This window comes from Octodon degus, unplaced genomic scaffold (assembly GCF_000260255.1).
Source record: "Octodon degus isolate 3935 unplaced genomic scaffold, OctDeg1.0 scaffold00034, whole genome shotgun sequence".
Taxonomy (NCBI): Eukaryota; Metazoa; Chordata; class Mammalia; order Rodentia; family Octodontidae; genus Octodon; species Octodon degus.
In genome coordinates, this window is record NW_004524610.1 from 16,135,574 (window position 1) to 16,142,258 (window position 6,685).

The window sequence follows — 6,685 nt, forward strand, 5'->3', positions numbered from 1 at the left end:
GCAATCAGTCTTCTGTGGATACGAAATGATAGCTCTAGGTGTTTGGTTGTTTTCCTTCATATACACAGGCATACACACACTTACATCTGTATTGGTTCATTACTTGAAACATACTACTGACTACATTACTTGAAACTGACTACATTACTTGAAACATACTACTGACTACATTGTGGCTTAAGGAATGATGTTTTCTCAAGCATGTCATTTTTTATGAGAAATGAAATAGAGGTTCGTACAATCTGGTTCTTCTAGCAAATTCACTGCAGGAAGTCCACATTCCTCAGAATAAACTTCTGTCTGTCTATGTTAATGCTGAACCTGAAACACATCACCCAGCTCTTCTAGACTCAAGAGCAGAAGCCTCCGAGTGCTGCAAAAGAATTAGGAGCAGGGAAGCATCTCTCAGATTTCATTTTCAGTGTGCTTGTCTCAAACCCTGTACTTCTGGTGTGATCCGCCACTCAGTGTTGTCCTATTTCAGACTGGACATCTTGGATTCCTCTTTGGTACAAAGAGAGGAAGATGTGCTTCTGTACTTACACAAGGAAGGGTCAGTAAGGGATACATTTGCAGAGTACCCAGCTCCCAGCAAGGCGGTGCGTGAATGCAATGTGCAGTTTTCGAAAATGCAGTTCCCACTGATGACCAACGGTCAGAACATGGCTCACTGTAAAATACCTAAGTGGACTAAAACAGAAAACAATGTAAGAGTAAGAGGAAGAAAACTAAGTTATGGGATAAGAAAATAGTAGGAATTGGCTTTTCTTGTCCTATTTGTTTTGTTTGCTTTTCCAAAGATTTGCAGACCAAACACTGAATTTTCATCCCGGCGAATTTGTATAGACTGACCTAGTTTGCCTGGTTGGAGGATGACTAGGAAAAGTGAAACTCTTTCACTTGGAGGCTCTGTGCCTGGCAAGGGAGTGAGCCACAGCTACCCTCTGACAGTTCCTCTGTGGCTTGAGGAAAATGGCTTTTGGTCACTGTCCAGCTCCTGCTGGACAGGTATCCACATCATAAGAAACCGCTGCTGAGTTTGGCACCTAGATGAGCTATTATTGGCAGCAGTGAGTGAAGGCCTGGATCAGCATTTAGATTTAAGAGCTCTGACCATCTAACCTGGTCACTCCAGGTCAGGGCTGAGGGAGGCCAGCTTGCAAGGCTTAGAAAGGGGACATTTAAGAGCTTATTGCTTGAGGCCACTTGACAGCTTCTCTATAAACTGATCATGCAGATTTCTAGGGTTTCCCATCTGGCACATTTTTGTGTAGTTAACTGAAAAAGAACAGGCAAGCCTTCCTTTATATTGAATATGATCTTTTATCAGTCTGTTAAAAATCTAAGTAGACACTGTAGGCATTATTATTATACGATACTGGATTCAAGTACTCAAGGTTGTATTAAACAGTCTCTGTACTAACTGCTCACATTTTTATAGAATGATAAAGTGATAACGAGGAAAAACAAAGAGATGGTGCCAAAGGCCACACTGTGGAAAAGCGTGGCTGTTAGTGGCTGCCAGGTCCATGGGCAGGGCACTGCTGGCCACCTCCAGGGGCCTGGAGGCACCGTCAGATTCTGTGCAGACAGCAGAAGTCTCAAGGCCCCTTTTCCTTCCACTTGAGGTTCTAATTGGCCTGGTGTCTATGAGTATAAGTGGCTCATTCTTCCAGTAGGAGTTCGCTGTGTTTCCATCACTTCTCTATACCTGGTTATTTTTATTCAACACACAGTAAAATACATCCCTGAATGGAGAGAGCATACTAAAGGATCAAAGGTGCTCCAAGGGCATTGGCACCAATATGTCAACAGTAGGATTTACCTGGCCCCAGGGGCTCAGCAGACATTAAACAGGGTAGCAGTCTGCGCCAATGGGGGTGCTGGTGGCACACAGCACTGGAGCCGGGGCTGACCTCCGTGGGTCGGTGCACCTCCTGCTGGTCATTAAATGGGTAAATGTAATGGCAGCTTTTGAGGTGAACCAATGTTTTATTTCTTGGCCAAGGCCGCAAGCATGGCTGGCCATAGGGAGTGGAGAGTGATATTTAGGAGTGTGGAGAGGCGGACAAAGTACTCATAAAGTTTGGAAAATGCTTATAAATGTGGTTGGGGAGAGACAAGGCATTGGAAACAAAAGCAGATTTTCCAAACCAAATCTTGGAGACTCATATATATATATATATATATATATATATATATATATATATGCACTTTTTTTTTCTGGAGTCAAGCTCTGCTCGAACTGTGTGGTACAACTGCCAGCAGCCTTTTGCCGGGAGTCAAGTAAACACGGTAAAGAAATATTGGTCTCCTTTAGGGAATATTGACTTTTCGTTTTCCTAGGGTGTTGTTTTTTTTTTTTAAACCTACCTGGAAAAAGTTACAGTTGTTATAATTATACCAGACTAAATGCACAGAAATGAATTAGCTGTGGGGGAGGACAAGTACTTAGCCTTAAATGTGTACGTGTAGTCTATACATAGTCAGTATAACTTAGAATAATTGAAGCCTCATGTTTTTCCGTTTTCCTTTGCATACAATTTTGCTTAGCTTCTTTGCATTGCCATAACTTTTGGCATTTGGAATCTTTTGACTTGAGAATGCTGTATCTGATTTTACATTATAACTAGGACAATTTTTTTCTCTACTGAGTTTAATAATGTTTCAACATAGAAAGGAAAGAATATAATTGTAAGCAATAAAAGACTGATGTGCTTAGAGCAAATATGATTTTATTTTATTTTTTACATATTTAGTACAGGGTCTACAAGGTCTCACTACACAGATCAAACTCATAGTGATCTTCCTATTTTTAGCCTCCCAAGTGCTGGGATGACAGGCATGTGCCACCATGCATAGTCTCAGTCATCTGTCTCAGCGATCCCTGAGGATCGATCCCTGGTCCCTACGTGTGCCTAAGCAGATGCTTTAATCCGCTGAGCTATCTGGCCAGCCCTTTGATCTAAATTTTAAGTTAAAAGATGAAGATTGAAGTAGAATTGATTTTTTTTTTTTTGGTGTGTGAATTTTTTTTTTTTTTTTTGCCATAGTTTTATTGATAAACAAATAGCAATGAGACAGTTTCAAATCAAATCGGTAGGACAGTTTCAATAATTAACACACTGCATACATTCTTCCTAGTGGTTAATTGCTGTACAAGATGTGGACTTCATATCCTATTTACAAACAACATTAGAACAAATCATTATATTCATTAACAGAATGCAACTATATATATTTATCCCAACCACTTTGAATACACAGATACAAAATGGACATTCATTTGTATACCCTTTTTTTGTTAAGTTCCGTTATTTGAATATTATAGGTGTAAATCAGCAAAGTATTCTGAAAGAGACCAGTAGCCCATAATAGTATTGGGTCTTCCGCTTAACTGGTAATGTCAGAAATTGTTGACCTGAGTCCCCCACAGCTCAACATAACAGCATGGCTTTATTCTTATACTTCGTTTTTATACTTTTCTTCTGGATGGTTAAGACCAAGGTAAAGCGGGACCTATGCAACAAGAGTTGTAGCTTTTGGGTCTGACAAGGTCAGTGAAATCCCCTCAGGATTTATCCTGAGATCCTGTAGCTCAGATTGTAGAACCTTTGTCAGTGTCAGCCATGTGGATGAGTCATGGCCATTGCTTGGCCAATGTGCTCTCTGTGAAAGCCGGAGAGAATGTTTTCTCTCCATGTGACTCTCCTTAGGCACACTCTACATCATCGATCACTTTCCTCTTTGGCCCCATAATCTCCTTGATCAGAAAATTTGGGACAAGTAGAATTGATTTTGCAGTGTCATACAGGCATCACATTACTTCCATATTTATAGCCATTTTACTATTACCTCAGTCTATTCCTAGGAATCTTTGGGGTACATATTATTCAAACATTTTTTGGAAATTTAAATACTCAAATGTAAAGAAAGTCTTGTAATAGACTTGAGAATTTCTCCTATTTTGTTGTAATGATAAAAGCAGCAGTGCAGGTCACTTCGTAAATCACCCTGGGGCAGTGCAGGAGCTTCTCGCCTGGACGCTGATGACTCATCGGCTAGGTACAGCTTTTTTGTAAAATCTGCACTCTCAGGTGTCCAGGAGGCAGTGTGTTAAAAGGCATAATGCAACAATAATGAGAGTTGTGCCCTGTTCCTGCACTCCCCTGCCCCGACAGCTCTCGCCCCAGCCCTTGGTGGACCCCACAGCCAGCCGCACCCTGACATCAGGAGCCACATGGGGAAGGCAGATGAAGCAGCAGTCCACACCACCAGGGGGTGCCAAAGGACAGCACCTGTCAGCTCTTGAGATTAAGTGGCAGTATGTAAAAGTAGCATCGTCCCAAATTTAGAAAATTAGGACACAGATTTGGGCCTTGTGGAATATCTTCTTGTGGAAATAAGCAGGGGCAGAAAGTCTTGGATCCTTGGACAGGACCATCGTGGTCATTCAGCAAATCTTATTTTATGGATGAATCTACAGAGATCCACAGAGACTGAGGACTGTCCAAGGGCTCGGCTGGAGAGTGACCTGTACACACTGGACCCAAAAGCAAGGTGTTCGGATGTTTCGATCAGTTTCCCATTCTGCTTTGCCATCTTTTTTTCGCAGTGAAAGGGCTGTGAGGGAAGTTGGCGCAGCGCATCCGCCCTCACCCCTCACCGAAGTGTCACTTTCAACACAGGGTTGGGTGGCAAACGCTCACCTGGCCCTCTAGACTTTCACTGATAAATATGAAGACTTTTGCTCTCTTCCTTCCTCCTTACAGATTCTTTTCCAAATGAACAGGTTTCACTCCAAGGACTTTATGTTCGCTTTAGGGAACCCACATTCCTATCGGAGCACTTGCTACATCTCTCCCCACTTTGCTCTCCACCTTTCCTGTGAGCGCCAGCTGCAAGCTCTTTCTCATTTCTGCAGTCAGGATGCTGTTGGCCCCCTGTCAAAACTAACAACATCTCTTATGCCAAAAAATACATTAGGAACTAATATTTTAAAATATATTAAAATGTCTGTGTTATAGTGCATGCTAAAGCCTTTTCCAACGGATGCAAATCTGAGATCTTCAGGTAAAATCCCTGTGCCTGTTCTGAGAATAGACCCTGCTTGCTGTAAACCACTGAGCTCAGGCGCATATTATAGGTTTAGGAGAAAAGCCTGCAGCGCAGCATAAATTAGAATTAGAAACATAACTGAATCATTTTAAAGAATCTATTGATTTTTTACCTGCCTGGTCCATGGAGGCGACTTCCATGAGGCCATGTCCTCATAATCTGATGGCTGCTCCACGGTGGCCAGGCCTTGGACTAACGAAGTTACAGCTGTCAGGGTTAGGCAACAGGTCCAAATATGAGCAAGGAATCAGGTAGCTGGTTTCAGAGAGTTTGTGCAAATGCACAGATTGGTGGACAATGTTTACACTGGTGACTCAAAATGAACTTTTAGGAATCGAGCCAAGTATGATCTCATCAGTTCTCAGCTCTGCTCTGGGGAGATAGGACACAAATTACCAGCCTGGGAGATGGAACGCAAAGGGGCTCCCAGCCTCAAGCTACCAAAGAAAAGTCTGTTTCTATCCAGCGTTCTTTCCTCTTCTCTGTGTGCCTACTTGGATTTCCAGTACTTGAGTCTGGTTGCTCCAGAATAAGGTCCCCAACTGTTCCTGTGCTGCAGCTTGGCGCTTGTGTACCTTTCACCCCTGCTGTGGGATTTTATGTGAGCGCAGCTCTCCCTGTGAGCTGCACACTGAGAAGCACATCCCGCGTGAGTGCCGTGGTAGCCGCACATCCATTCTGTTATGAAAACATCATTCTATTAATATCAATACAGGGCGCGTCTGCCAGGGCTAACTAGAACAGGTGCAAGGGCTTTGGATGCCTGCTTGCGCTGAGAAAATGCGGAGTGTACAAACAGTTTTCTCTTGCAGCGGCTCTGCTGGTGTCGATGTAACATCCATCTCTGCTGCATTCCTTGATGTTCATGGAGGGTTGCCCAGGAAACTCGATACGATGGGCTGGGAGGGGAGAGAGGGAAAAGGAGGAAGAGAGAGATAGTGACGACATGGTCTCCAGGATTCTGTTTATGCAAATACTCTCCTCCTGATCTGGGGCTTTCATGGGTTATGTAGAGAGTACATTCTGTCAAATCCCCTGCTGTGATGTAAGGGATGCCGCCAACGTAAATATTCTGCTGATTCTGAATTTAGAATGCAGCTTAAACACTCCTGATGTTTCTGTTCTTCCTCTTTTTTTAAAAAAAATTTTAGCCATGTGACTGCCATGATGTTACCCATGGTTTCAAATTCACTTTGTAGTTTTCCAGGCAAGAGAAAGTCATTGCCTGAAAGGGACATCTAGGTTCCTAAGTCCATCAAGAGAGTTAGCTCAAGATTTTACTTCATTTCATGGTGTGAAAGCTATAAAGGAATGTGCCATTTGGTGGAGTCATCCTAAGAAGTAGACAATAAATAGTGTGTGTGATGGTTGTGTATCATGAGTGCATTATTCTAACCATTTTGTGAGCCCATCATCATAAATGAATTCCTGTGTGTGTGTGTGTGTGTGTGTGTGTGTGTGTGCATGAGTGTATACAGAGATTTTACAGTAGTCCCTCTTTGTCTGCAGTTTCACTTTCTGCTGTTTCAATTATCTGTAGTCAACTATGGTCTGAACATACTGAATG